This window comes from Quercus lobata, chromosome 6 (genome assembly GCF_001633185.2).
Source record: "Quercus lobata isolate SW786 chromosome 6, ValleyOak3.0 Primary Assembly, whole genome shotgun sequence".
Classification (NCBI taxonomy): domain Eukaryota; kingdom Viridiplantae; phylum Streptophyta; class Magnoliopsida; order Fagales; family Fagaceae; genus Quercus; species Quercus lobata.
In genome coordinates this window covers 3,370,276-3,385,558 of record NC_044909.1, presented here as the reverse complement: position 1 = coordinate 3,385,558, position 15,283 = coordinate 3,370,276, and positions in this window count along the sequence as shown.

Below are 15,283 nucleotides of genomic sequence, written 5' to 3'. Positions count from 1 at the left end.
AAAGGTTCAAATTAGTTTAGAAACTCTCTAACTTATTACTTGATGATTTATAAAACCATCAAATTTCTCTAAACCTAAATCAGTTTAACTCTCTAACTCATTAGATGATGATTTGTAAAACCATCAAATTTCTCTAAATCATTTTGACCCGATAAATGTTCATTTTCAAACTATCAAAATGAAAATTTTGAAATATAGAAAAACAAACCAAAAAAAACTAAATCAAGCATGAATACAGTTCAAATAAAAAACTTTGATGCATAAAGAATCAAAACGAAAATAATCCAAACTTGAAGAGAACTTTTAAGTGTTAAAATGAAAATGAGAACCAAAAAATAATATTTTAATTTTCCTTTCTTTTCTTTTCTTTTCTTCTCTTTTTCTTTATCTTTTTCTTTTTCTTTTTCTTTTGCGGTGAAACGTGTCGGGTGTAAACCGGGCACACTATTTTTCCGGGTTTGAAGCACTTCGCAGTGCGCACCTATCCCTTATTTGGTGAATGGGCTAACGTACGCTCCTGTTGGAAAGTGCGGAAGTGGAGTAGAATGAGCTAATGTGCGCATGCTTGGTGAGTGGGTGTGGGACCATGGGAGGGGTCTAGGCCCACGGTAATTTTTTTGGGTCCACTTCGTTGCACGTTTGCTTTGGTTTGGGTTAGAGTAACTATAGGCCTATATTTGTGGCCTACCATAATGTATTATCGTGCCGACAAGTAGGAAATTAGATTGATTTGGATGGGTTCGGGTCGGGTTTATTTGAACAACCCATTTTTTGTCATATAATAATTGGTCCATGGCTTAGATACAATTTGTTGTGATTAGAGAAATATCAATTTTATCTGAGTTCATATTAAGATAATTTTTGTTATCAAAATTAGATTGTTTGTGTAAAATAATTTAATGGGTCATATAGACATATTCTTTGGTAGAATGGACAATTCACTTGTTGAATTTTGCTCCTTGTTTGCTTTACAAACTCATTATCATGATCTCTCCACCTTTTGGAAGAAATTCAAGTATATTCCACGCTTCAAATTCCAGGAACTATTAATGGTGTCCCTAAAGAGAGATCGTCTATTTGAGAGAGCACTCACAAAAACTATAAATATGTTATTTTTTTCTCTAGTCTAGCATAATTTGACTGTTATAGGAGTTTTTGAATATAAGTAGATTATACCTACTATCAGAATAATGGATCCTAAAAACACTCAACCATTCAACTTAAATCACTCCACTAATATCATTTCAAAAAAAAAAAAAAAAAAATCACTCCACTGATATATATATATATATATATATTAGGCTACTCTACTAATAATCTTGACAACTCATAAACACTAAATTATTCATCTTAAATAAGTTCACTAATAATCTTGACAACTCATCACGGATCAGTTTAAATTTGAACTCATCAAAATTTAAGTTCATTTATTAGATAACCCATGTGAACGATATATGGCCATAGGTTATAGTTTGGGGCAAATCCGGCCCATCACTAACGGTCTAAAGTTTTGTAGTTTTGAATCTTCACTAAAACAAACCTTTTAGCATGGATTTGATCTACTTTAAAATGAGATTTCCTCCTTTGCTCAATTGTTGTAAGTTGTAACAAATTTTTTTTTTAAATGGTTGGTAATTTATTTAGAAATTTTGTTGACTTGGGAATATTTAGGTGACTAGTTGTGGGCACAAAGGTCATCAATTAGCACCAACCAACCCAACTAACAGACTCATGCACGTGACGTGAAGACATGAGGACGTGATTTTACACGAATTGTGTTTATAAGGTCCTTCCAAAATCACATGCGTAAGGTAAGGTGCACACATTATCTGATTGGAAAAGAGATCTGGGCCCGCACTGCTTTTTGATTTTTTGCAATATGAATAAAATATGCATTAGAATAGACTATAGGCTATAGAGAATGCAGGTCCGCTACTATCAATGTCAGGTCCGCTACTATCAATGTCTTGTCTGATAAAGATGTTTTCGTTTTGCAAGCCAGCCATTAGGACTAGAGAATCCTATGAAGCAAGATTTTAAAACTAGGGTATACATGCATGGGCCAGTCAAGAAGTTCGGCCCTATACATATTGAATAGTGTCACAGTAACATCACACTTGCATTTCGTTGGGCTTCTAAGTAGAATGTACTTCAGTTTAGGTCCATAATGGGATTTTTTTCTAAACAAATTATGAGTGATAGTCTATTATTTTCATATAAATGCACCAGTTTTTCTTCATTATTTACTGTCAAAGTTGAAACGGAAGTTGTGTTCACAAATGTTCTCGCTATCACTTCTTTTATCTTTGTATTACATCACTTCTTTTATCTTTGTATTACGGAAGGTCCAAGAAGAGTGAATGTGACAACTCAATGCGCAATTTCCTGGAAGGATCTTCAAGAAATGCTTTTGTTTTTTTATCTCATCAGTTTTTGTGTGCTCAGTGAGCTCACAATAATGTTTATTAATTGAACAAAGTTTCTCTCCAAACTAAGAATCTCTTTAAACTTCTCATATATTTTTTTTTTTTTTGTGAATTTTGAAAATCCAACCGTTAAATTTCATGTTCATTATGCTCTTAACATGCATATCAAATTTCGTTCAAATCAAATATTATTTACTATTTGATCAATTAACTTATTTTTTATATACAATTTTAAATTACAAAAACTTGAAATTATAACATTTATTTAATGACATAACAATTAATCTTTGATTTTCTTGAAATTTTGTAAGCATTAAGGATGTAATAAGAACATGCAATATAAATATATATGATGAGTTTGGAGAGAAACTTTGTTAAAAGGCTACCTCTTTTTTTGTTTTGCTGAATCTTAAAAGGCTACCATTGATTGTTTCTTAACCTTAAAAACTGATTTCCTAAATAATTTTTTTATAGATTGCTCTATAGTGATCACACTTCGATGGATACATTTTTTGTTTTGGTGCAACTGTTCACCGAGATTCTTTGAACGAGTGAATTAGTATGTGACTTACGAACATTCTGCCTTTTGCAATGAGTGTCGTACCAAATTGAACATAAATGAAAAGTGTTTTGTGCTTGAAGATTGTTTTCAGTTTTATGGTCTAATAATATTAATATCCGGGGTTGACAAATGTCATAAGTGCATAACCAATATGGCAAATTGTCTCATGACATACTGTAGCTTTTCTCTAGTACATGAATAAATCTCGGAGATGTTTAACAAGTCCAACACTTAAAGCATATGCTTATGTTGAACTTGTAAGCAAGCATCACAATCCTCCCACACGTCTCTCCGATCCCCTCATGTTTTAAGCCTATTTAGACCTCCTCCAGTCAGCTGTTTTATGTTGAAAGGTTTTTCATTTTTCACTTCCTTCTCTTCTTTCTGGTCTCTTTTCCCTTTGGCCAAACGTCTAGTTAAATCAATGTCATCTGCTCTATGGCAATTGCCAATCAAGGTACGGCAGCGTTTTAAACTAGCCTTGATTCACTGATTATATTTGTGATTATCATGAGCAATTTCACCTATGAATTCATTCTGCATTTAAAATAAATAAAGAACATAGCTAGCCTTCCTTTCTTAGACTAAATGTGCATGTCTAATTTTTGACAAATTCAACTGGAATGGCCAGGTCGCAAGATTTGAAAATCACACACACACACCCCTAATGAGCTCTTTTATTCCCTTTACTAGGTTTCTTAGTTGTTGTTTGTTCAATCGCTACGATTCTTAGCTGCTCTTAATGTTGCCCTTGTCAGCACCTCCAACTTTTCAGTATCTAGATTCTAGCATCCATTGATTTAGTCTAAAAACATTTAATCTTTTGTCTTAAGAAGTAAATCATTTCCACAAACAATTAACACCAGCTGATTACATAGTTGAGTATATGGTAGACCAACCATATGAACACACTTGCCTGCAGGGACAGAACCAGGACTTGGAGTTAGGGGAGCGGTTTTATTGTTAGCTGCATGTGATGGCTTCAGCTTTCGGCTCTACTGCTTAGCCGACAAAGGTTTTCTTTTATTATTATTTTTTTATTATTGTGTGTAGAGCTTATCTTTTGTTGATATAGACAAAATTATTTTGTTGATATAGACAAAATTATTTTGTTTAAAGTTTTTTAAAGGGCTAAGTTGTTTGTTTTTTGTAAAATTGGTTGATTAGTCTCAATTTCTTTTTTTAGCTTTACTATCGCCTATTGGTAATTTTTGTTATTAGGCTAATATTTTGGGCTTGTATATATATATATATATATATATATTTTAGATTTTAGATCTATAAAAAAATTTTATGGCCTTTAAAAGGAGGAAAATACTAGATTTACAAACTTTTTTACAAATTATTGTTGTTATTAGTGGTTATTAATAATTAAAAAAGTGATATAAGTGGTGGACCCAGATGCAAACCAGTAAGAATTTGTTATCTCAATAGTTTGTAAAAATATTGTAAAAAAGTTTGTAGTTGTAACATTTCTCTTATAATGATCAATAAGGGGGACAAAATGTAATTTTATTGAACGAAGTTACGAAGTTGCTAAAATTAGTTTCTCCAAAAAAAAAAAATGTTGCTAAAATTAGTACCTAAATATATAATTATATAGTTATATTCTTTCCTCTCTCTTTTTTTTAATTAGGGGGAGCCATTGCCCCCTTAGTCCATGAATGGCTCCTCCGTTCTTGCCTGGCACTAGTATAAATCTAGCCTAAAAGCTCCAATGCTCAACTCAGAAAGGTTTGCAATAAGGAAAATTAAGTGTGGAAAAGATCTTGTAACTGTTCTTAGATGAAATTACCTCTTAAATAGGCTTGTTTATATATGGGATGTTTCCCTTATTTTTAACCATTATATATTGTAGTTTAATAGGCTTTAAATAAGGGGCATAACTACCCCATTGTGTGTGTGACTGTGGACATGTAATTATAGATTTTTCATTTTTCATGGGTAGCAAATGTCTTATTGGATTTGGTGATTAGGTCTTAGTGCTTGATCATAAGAGCACTCATATTAGTGCTTGTATATATAATTTAAAATAGATAAAAAAAAATAAATAAATAAAAGATTACATTTTAGCCAATTAAGCCCGAAATTCACCCACATTAAGCCATGCAAAGTTGTATAAAAATACATGGTTGCTATAGTAACCATGTAAATTTACACGAGCACTATTATTCATTTTGTATTTAATTTTTTACTCTTTCTTTACGTATTCCAAGAATGAAGAAAGAGAGTGAGTGATAGTTGTTATGTGTGAAAAAATAAAAATAATTAATTTTTTTATATTTTAATAAAATATAATGTAAAATAGATAATCTAATATTATTAGATGTTTTGAAAAGTATGTAAAGTGTAAAAAAAAAAAAAAATTGATTTTTATGTTAAAATAGACAAATTTTTGCACATGCTAATGCGAATATCCCCAAGATACTTGAGCTGCTCTGAGCTTAGGTTGATCATGGTTGGGCCTTTACTCATATTCTTTTTTTTTCCTTCCTTTTCCTCTATTTTGAATATGTAGAATTGTAGATAGCAGGACAGAAGGAGAAGAGGTTTAAACCACAAACACGGGGCACCATAAATAATATCACTATAATTAGCTTATCATTTGAATTCCTTCATGGTCTCTTTCTAATTATGGTATGTTATTATTTTTTGTATAAACGAATATCACCCTAAAATGTTTTGTTTATGCTTATTTAGATTGGCTTCATAGTGTTCTTTTTAAAAAAGAAAAAAAATTTGGCATTATAGAATACCTCTATACAATTATCCTCCATTAAATTAGACAATATAAATATTCTTTATGTATCATCTAAGTAAAGTGATAAAACCTTCTAAAAAAAAGTACAGTGATAAAAAAAAATGGATTGAAGATTTGAAACTCACACCATTCTAACATAACAATTACTCCATTATATGTTGTGATTCAAAGCTAAATAACTAAGAAGAATGAAAAAAAAAAAAAAAAGTAGATGAAAGCCTAACAAATATAATGCACGGTTCGTTTCAGCGATAATATTTTCTAAAAAAATATTTTCTATAAAAGTATCTCATTCAAAACTAAATATCATAACTTTCCTCATTTAGCTTTTTGTGAGATAAAATTGTTTTAAAAAAAATAGTGGAAAACAATTTTTAGAAATAAATAATTCTTTTTATGTTGATTAAAGATAATTTTCTTTTGACTCATTTTTTTTATGCTACCAAACAATAGAAACTATAGAAAATTTTTACACAAAATTTTCTATCGAAACAAACAAAGCGTAAGTCAAAATAACTTAGACACTTATAAATATTTATAATTTCAATAGCTATAATTAAAAGATGTCGTAGAATTGTTAGTCTAGCTCGGTATTCCCTAAATCTTTTGGATTATATTGTGTGGATGGAGGAGATTCCCCTTAAGTTTTCTTCTGTTCTTCAGGTTGATATAGCTGGTCTTCTTTAATAAAGTTCTTAGTTTTTCTCTAAAAAAAAAAAAAAAAAAAAAAAAAAAAAAAAAAAACAAACAAACAAACAAACGTCTAATTTAAAAAATGTCTTTGATCCTATCATGACAAATGCTTAGAAGTTGTCGATTAAAAAACTTCAAAAATAATAATCTTATATTTTAATAGTGTATTCACAACATATCATTTATTCATTTATTCAAAGAGGTAAATATAAACCTCATTAATCAATAATACGGTAAAGGACAAAATTGAGCTCCAAACAAATTATAATTTGAGGCTATTTTTTTTAACCCGTTAGAACATTCACATCAAGTTTCTAAATATATATATATATATATATATATTTCACTCGGAAAAAAGTTATTTATTTTATCAACTCACTTTACAATATATATTTTTTTACACTCTAAAAAATATATTTCTCTCTCTTGTCTCCCATCTCTCTCTTCTAACCACCAACAAAATATGATATTTTCCTATATTTAAGAACCTACAATTTATAGTTACTAAGGTCCGGTTTGAACTCACATGTTTTCAGTTTTTAAACAACATTACACGTATTTCTACACACTTTTTCACCCACATGTATTTCCAAAAAAAAAACTAAAAACTATTATTTAAATACACGTATCAAACAAGCCCTAAACTTTTTTAGCAATAACCACATGAATAAATGTGGTTTTGGAGAGTGAGTGGATCTAAAATAGTAATTGGGGGGTTTTATGCCGTCTTGACGCTAAGCCCTTAGTTGGCAAAACTATTTATGTGTATTAATCTAATAAATCTTTTTTTGAGAAAGAAAAAATAGGGATGTTTATGGTTATATTAAACCCCTGGGCAGAGCACACATACTTAGGGATGTGATGCCCACCAACGGACTCCTGCTAGTAACGGAAATTGAACCTGAGCATGTTAGGCAGAGCGAACGAACCATGCCCAGCTGAGCCAAGCCCCCGTTGGCTTAATCTAATGAATCTAATAAGACAAAACTAAACTTTTATTTTTTTCCAGAAGGTAAATGAAACTTTTACATCTCCAGATTTACAAGAGAGAGAGAACTGTAAAAACCTTTAAACCAACCACCAGTGGCCCCCAAACAAGAACAGAGCAACGGCTCCATTTCCATTACTTCACCTAATGCCCAACTAAAAAAACCATAAAAAAGAAAAAAATTATATTAAAATGTATAAATACCTACTACTAATAATTTTCAAACAAGTCCAACACTTAAAGCATATACTTATATTGAACTTGTAAGCAAGCATCACAATCCTCCCACACGTCTCTCCTCATGTTTTAAGCCTATTTAGACCTCCTCCAGTCAGCTGTTTTATGTTGAAAGGTTTTTCATTTTTCACTTCCTTCTCTTCTTTCTGATCTCTTTTCCCTTTGGCCAAACGTCTAGTTAAATCAATGTCATCTGCTCTATGGCAATTGCCAAACAAGGTACGGCAGCGTTTTAAACTAGCCTTGATTCACTGATTATATTTGTGATTATCATGAGCAATTTCACCCATGAATTCGTTATGCATTTAAAATAAATAAAGAACATAGCTAGCCTTCCTTTCTTAGACTAAATGTGCATGTCTAATTTTTGACAAATTCAACTGGAATGGCCAGGTCGCAATATTTGAAAATCTCTCTCACACACACACACCCCTAATGAGCTCTTTTTTTCCCTTTACTAGGTTTCTTAGTTGTTGTTTGTTCAATCGCTATGATTCTTAGCTGCTCTTAATGTTGCCCTTGTCAGCACCTACAACTTTTCAGTATCTAGATTCTAGCATCCATTGATTTAGTCTAAAAACATAAAATCTTTTGTCTTAAGAAGTAAATCGTTTCCACAAACAATTAACAATTAACACCAGCTGATGACATAGTTGAGTATATGGTAGACCAACCATATGAACACACTTGCCTGCAGGGATGGACTAGGACTTGGAGTTAGGGGGACAGTTTTATTGTTAGCTGCAGCATGTGATGGTTTCAGCTTTCAGCTCTACTGCTTAGCCAACAAAGGTTTTCTTTTATTATTATTATAATTTTTATTTTTTTTATTGTGAGTAGAGCGTGTCTTTTGTTGATAAGGATAAAATTATTTTGTTTAAAGTTTTTTAAAGGACTAAGTTGTTTATTTTTTGTAAAATTGGTTGGTTAGTCTCAATTTCTTTTTTTAGCTTTGCTATCGCCTATCGGTAATTTTTGTTATTGGGCTAATATTTTGGGCTTGTATATATATATATATATATATATATATTAGATTTTAGATCTATAAAAAAAAAAATTTATGGCCTTTAAAAGGAGGAAAATACTAGATCTACAAACTTTTTTACAAATTGTTGTTGTTATTAGTGGTTATTAGTAAATAAAAAAGTGATGTAAGTGGTGGACCCAGATGCAAACTAGTAAGAATTTGTTATCTCAATAGTTTGTAAAAATATTGTAAAAAAGTTTGTAGTTGTAACATTTCTCTTATAATGATCAATAAGGGGGACAAAATGTAATTTTATTGAACGAAGTTGCTAAAATTAGTTTCTTCAAAAAAAAAAAAAAGTTGCTAAAATTAGTACCAAAATATATAATTATATATATATATTTATATTTTTAAATTAGGGGGAGCAATTGCCCCCCCTAGTCCATGAATGGCTCCGTCCGTGCTTGCCTGGCACTAGTATAAATCTAGCCTAAAAGCTCCAATGCTCAACTCAGAAAGTTTTGCAATGAGGAAAATTAAGTGTGGAAAAGATCTCGTAACTGTTCTTAGATGAAATTATCTCTTAAATAGGCTTGTTTATGGGGTGTTTCCCTTATTTTTAACCATTATCTATTGTAGTTTAATAGGCTTTAAATAAGGGGCATAACTAGCCCATTGTGTGTGTGACTGTGGACATGTAACTATAGATTTTTCATTTTTCAGGGGTAACAAATGTCTTATTGGATTTGGTGATTAGGTCTTAGTGCTTGATCATAAGAGCACTCATATTAGTGCTTGTGTATATAATTTAAAATAGATAAAAAAATATATAAAAAAAAAAGATTACATTTTTGTCAATTAAGCCTAAAATTCACCCACATCAAGTCATGTAAAGTTGTATAAAAACACATGGTTGCTATAATAATCATGTAAATTTACACGAGCACTACTATTCATTTTGCATTTAATTTTTTACTTTTTTTACGTATTCCAAGAATGAAAAAAGAGAGTGGGTGATAGTTGTTGTGTGTGAAAAAATAAAAATAATTAATTTTTTAATATTTTAATAAAATATAATATAAAATAAATAATCTAATGTTAGGTATTTTGAAAAGTAAGTATGTAAAGTAAAAAAAAAAAAAAAATGATTTTTATGCTAAAATAGACATAAATTTTTGCACATGCTAATGCGAATATCCCCAAGATACTTGAGCTGCTCTAAGCTTTTATTTTTTTGAGATCCAAGATAAAGCTGCTCTAAGCTTAGGTTGATCATGGTTGGGCCTTTACTCATATTCTTTTTTCTTTTCTTTTTTTTTCCTTTCCCTCTATTTTGAATATGTAGAATTGTAGATAGCAAGACAGAAGGAGAAGAGGTTTAAACCACAAACACGGGCACCATAAATAATATCACTATTATTAGCTTATCATTTGAATTCCTTCATGTTCTCTTTCTAATTATGGTATGTTATTATTTTTTGTATAAACGAATATCACCCTAAAATGTTTTGTTTATGCTTATTTAGATTGGCTTCTGTGGGGGTATAAAATTAGGAAGCCCATGTCAATATCTGTACTCGGCCTAAGGCCCGATCTAAGGAAGGCCCACCCCTTGGCCATGGGAAGGATCCTCCTCGGCCATGGGAAGGACCCTCCTCGGCCATAAATGTAGCTAAGGGCAAAGGGAGCAACTCGGTCCTGGTGATGACATTCCAGGTCATTTCACTGAATAGGAAAAGTACTAAAACGACAAAGAACAAGGGAAAGACTGCCATTACTGCAATTAAGTGCTTTACACCTGACAGAGCCATGCTTTTCAGCTTTTACAACCACCTCCAACCACTTTTGTTATGGGCTGATGGGACAAGTACCAGCCCTACAAAGCTGAACCTACACGTGGACGTTGGGGGGAGGAAAAAAACTAGTATAAAATGAGGAAGAAGCAGTTCAGAAAGGGGACTAGGACCAGGTCCAAGAACCAGAGCCACCCAGGCCATGCCGAAGAGAAAGTCTTCTTGGATATAAGCTCAGTTCACCTCTATGCGATCACCATGAACACCATGACTAACGACTGTCCGTTCACCAAGGCTTAGCCTTTCAGCCTACTCTCTACAAATTCATTATATTAGGCCCACTGGTCCAAGATCCCACCCACCGTGTGGTATTGAGCTAAAAAACGAGACCCTACAATTGGCGCCGTCTGTGGGAAGGCTTGTGCGTTGGCACAAGCAGCGGTTAGTCATGGTAGGATCAAGCCCCTGTTAACAAGGGTCCCTTGAAAGAAATAATTTTGGCAGTGGTGTAAGCTATGCGAAAGCCTCACCATCATTTCCAACAGCACGCGATTGTTGTCCTAACTCAGCTCCCACTCAGGGCTACACTTCGAAGTGCCAGTGGCACGGGCAGTTCTAGGGGCTTCTAACATCAACTCTATACCCCACACATTTGCCAAGGGGCTAATCCTCGCGAGTCCAGTAGCCCGATTCACCGAATTCCCATAAGTGTTGGACAGAACCAAGGTCTTGCATGGTCCTTGAATTCAAACCTATGGGGAAACCAACTACTTCAAGAAGAAAGTGCTAGACAGAACCAAGGTCTTGCATGGTTCTCGAACTCAAACCTATGGGGAAACTAATCACTAGAAAATATAAATGTTGGACAAAACCAAGGTCTTGCATGGTCCTCGGACTCAAACCTATGGGGAAACTAGTCACTAGAAAATATAAGTGTTGGACAGAACCAAGGTCTTGCATAGTCCTCGAACTCAAACCTATGGGGAAACTAGTCACTAGAAAATATAAGTGTTGGACAGAACCAAGGTCTTGCATGGTCCTCGAATTCAAACCTCTAAGGAAACCAGCTACTTCAAGAAGAAAGTGTTAGACAGAACCAAGGTCTTGCATGGTCCTCGGACTCAAACCTATGGGGAAACTAGTCACTAGAAAATATAAGTGTTGGATAGAACCAAGGTCTTGCATGGTCCTCGGACTCAAACCTATGGGGAAACCAGCTACTTCAAGAAGAAAGTGCTAGACAGAACCAAGGTCTTGCATGATCCTCAAACTCAAACCTATGGGAAAACTAGTCATTAGAAAATATAAGTGTTGGACAGAATCAAGGTCTTGCATGGTCCTCGGACTCAAACCTATGGAGAAACCAGCTACTTCAAGAAGAAAGTGTTAGACAGAACCAAGGTCTTGCATAGTCCTCGGACTCAAACCTATGGGGAAACTAGTCACTAGAAAATATAAGTGTTGGACAGAACTAAGGTCTTGCATGGTCCTCGGATTCAAACCTCTAAGGAAACCAGCTACTTCAAGAAGAAAGTGTTAGACAGAACCAAGGTCTTGCATGGTCCTCAGACTCAAACCTATGGGGAAACTAGTCACTAGAAAATATAAGTGTTGGATAGAACCAAGGTCTTGCATAGTCCTCGGACTCAAACCTATGGAGAAACCAGCTACTTCAAGAAGAAAGTGCTAGACAGAACCAAAATCTTGCATGATCCTCAAACTCAAACCTATGGGAAAACTAGTCATTAGAAAATATAAGTGTTGGACAGAATCAAGGTCTTGCATGGTCCTCGGACTCAAACCTATGGAGAAACCAGCTACTTCAAGAAGAAAGTGTTAGACAGAATCAAGGTCTTGCATAGTCCTCGGACTCAAACCTATGGGGAAACTAGTCACTAGAAAATATAAGTGTTGGACAGAACCAAGGTCTTGCATGGTCCTCGAACTAAAACCTACGGGAAACTAACTACATCAAGAAAGGCTTAAGTCCTAGACAAAATGGAAATCCTGTGCGGTCCTCGGACCCTCAGCTCTAAGGAAACTAACACAACCAAGTGTTTAGACCCGGTACAATTATGCCTCGGTCCTCAGATCGGATGCCCAAAACAAGTTAAGGTTATGAATATCATCTGAAACGTGGCAAAGCACCCTAGTGCCCGGCGACCCCCTCGGACAGTCCATTTTAGGTTACACGTCCTTGAGTGATCATCCCATATGCAATACAGAACATTCAGTTGTTATCCCGATTAGTCTCATATGGTTAACCTACTTGAAGTCGGCATTGTTGTGCCCGACAGTTTTGATAAGTTCAAAGTGATAACTCTTTGCTAACGAGGGCATCTGCCCTAAGTACTGTTCGAAAGAAAAGGACACTAGTACATCCATTCACAAAATAATTATTGCAGAAAAGAAAGAACACGCAAAATGGGATAAAGTCATCTTTTATTAGATAAGAAAGTAGTACAGCATACAAAAAATGGGCTTAGACAAGCCTATACCAGAAGCTAACTACAGAAAAAAAAAAAAAAAAAAGAAAAAAAAGAAAAAAAAGGGATACACGAGAACGATAGATCCTTCAATTTTGCTCTAGTAGCGATTAAGCAAGTCTGGATGGCACCAGTGATGGAAGAAAAGAAGAAGCGGAGGCACTTGGTCCACAACCTTGCTCTAGCAGCGACTAAGCAAGTCTGGATGGCACCAGTGATGGAAGAGAGGAAGAAGTGGGGATGCCAAATCCCCATACCAACTCTAAACGCAATCGAGTGAGAACGGATGGTACCGGCGATGGGAAATCTCAGTGCTGTCCCACCAAAAATCTGATGCGATCTCCACCTGCTTCAGATTTTGGCTGAAGGAAGAAGAGACTCCTTTCTTGCCTTATCGAGGAGAAGAAATGTCTTGACTCTTTGTCTCCCCTGCCCTGACCGGGCCATTTTGAATCTCGAAGATACCCTAGACTTCTAAAGAGGGTGTGGTCCCTTCACCTTCATCCTGGCCTTGACCATGTCACCCTCTAAGGCTCAGTCACACTAGTAATGGGGACTTTGGGCACAATTGGAGGGTTAGGAATTTGAAAAGATTAAAGGGTCTGCAAATAAAGGGAATGACCTCCCACCGTGCTTCTTATATGGGGGGTAAGCCTGGTGGCATTTAATTTATACAAATCTCAAAGAAAAACTATAAATGAGATAAGTCCCGCTCAATTCCCAAAGCAGTCTTCAGTCGTTGGACTTGCGTCGCCTTGAAAAGAGACCTTAATGAAGGCGCGCCTCATGTACAGAAACGTCAAGAACGGGGCATGGGTAAACTAAAAGAATGTCTCACAACCAGGAACGTGCCTCTGGCAAACGAAGAGACTCTGGCATTGATGAAGGACAAGACTTGGCAAGCCATGACATAGGCCCGACGACACCAAAACCCTCTTATCCGTCCGAGGAGTCGGACAACAGGATTTTGAGGGACTATTGTGGGGGTATAAAACCGGGAAGCCCATGTCAATATCTGTGCTGGGCCCAAGGCCCGATCGAAGGAAGGCCCACCCATTGGCCATGGGAAGGATCCTCCTCGGCCATGGTAAGGACCCTCCTCGGCCATGGAAAGGATCCTCCTCGGCCATAAATGTAGTCGAGGGCAAAGGGAGCAACTCGGTCCTGGTGATGACATTCCGGGTCATTTCGCCGAACAGGAAAAGTACTAAAACAACAAAGAACAAGGGAAAGGCTGCTACTACTGCAATTAAGTGCTCTGCACCTGACAGAGCCATACTTTTCAGTTTTTACAACCACCCCCAAACCACTTTGGGTATGGGCTAATGGGACAAATATCAGCCCTATAAAACTGAACCTACACGTGGACGTTGGGGGAAGGAAAAAAGCTAGTATAAAATGAGGAAAAAGCAATCCAGAAAGGGGACTGGGACCAGGTCCAAGAACTGGAGCCACCCAGGCCGTATCGAGGAGAAAGTCTTCTTGGCTATAAGCTCAGTTCACCTCTGTGCGATCACCATGAACACCATGACTAATGACTGTCCGTTCACCAAGGCCTAGCCTTTCAGCCCACTCTCTACAAATTCATTGTATTAGGCCCGCTGGTCCAAGATCCCACCCACCATGTGGTATTGGGCTAAAAAACGAGACCCTACAGCTTCATAGTGTTCTTTTTAAAAAAGAAAAAGAAAATTGGCATTATAGAATACCCTCTATACAATTATCCTCCATTAAATTAGACAATATAAATATTCTTTATGTATCATCTAAGTAAAGTGATAAAACCTTCTAAAAAAAATACTGTGAAAAAAAAAATGGATTGAAGATTTGAAACTCACACCATTCTAACATAACAATCACCCCGGTATAGGTTGTGATTCAAAGCTAAATAACTAAGAAGAATGAAAAAAAAAAAAAAAAAGTAGATGAAAGCCTAATAAATATAACACACGGTTCGTTTCAATGATAATATTTTCTAAAAAAACATTTTCTATAAAAGTATCTCATTCAAAACTAAATATCATAACTTTCCTCATTTAGCTTTTTGTGAGATAAAATTGTTTTAAAAAAATAGTGGAAAACAATTTTTAGAAATAAATAATACTTTTTATGTTGACTAAAAATAGTTTTTCCTTGACTCATTTTTTTGATGCTACCAAACAATAGAAATTACGGAAAATTTTTACACAAAGTGTTCTATCGAAACAAACAAAGCGTAAGTCAAAATAACTTAGACACTTATGAATATTTATAATTTAAATAGCTATAAATAAAAGATGTCGTAGAATTGTTAGTCTAGCTCGGTATTCCCTAAATCTTTTGGATTATATTGTGTGGATGGAAGAGATTCCCCTTAAGTTTTCTTCTGTT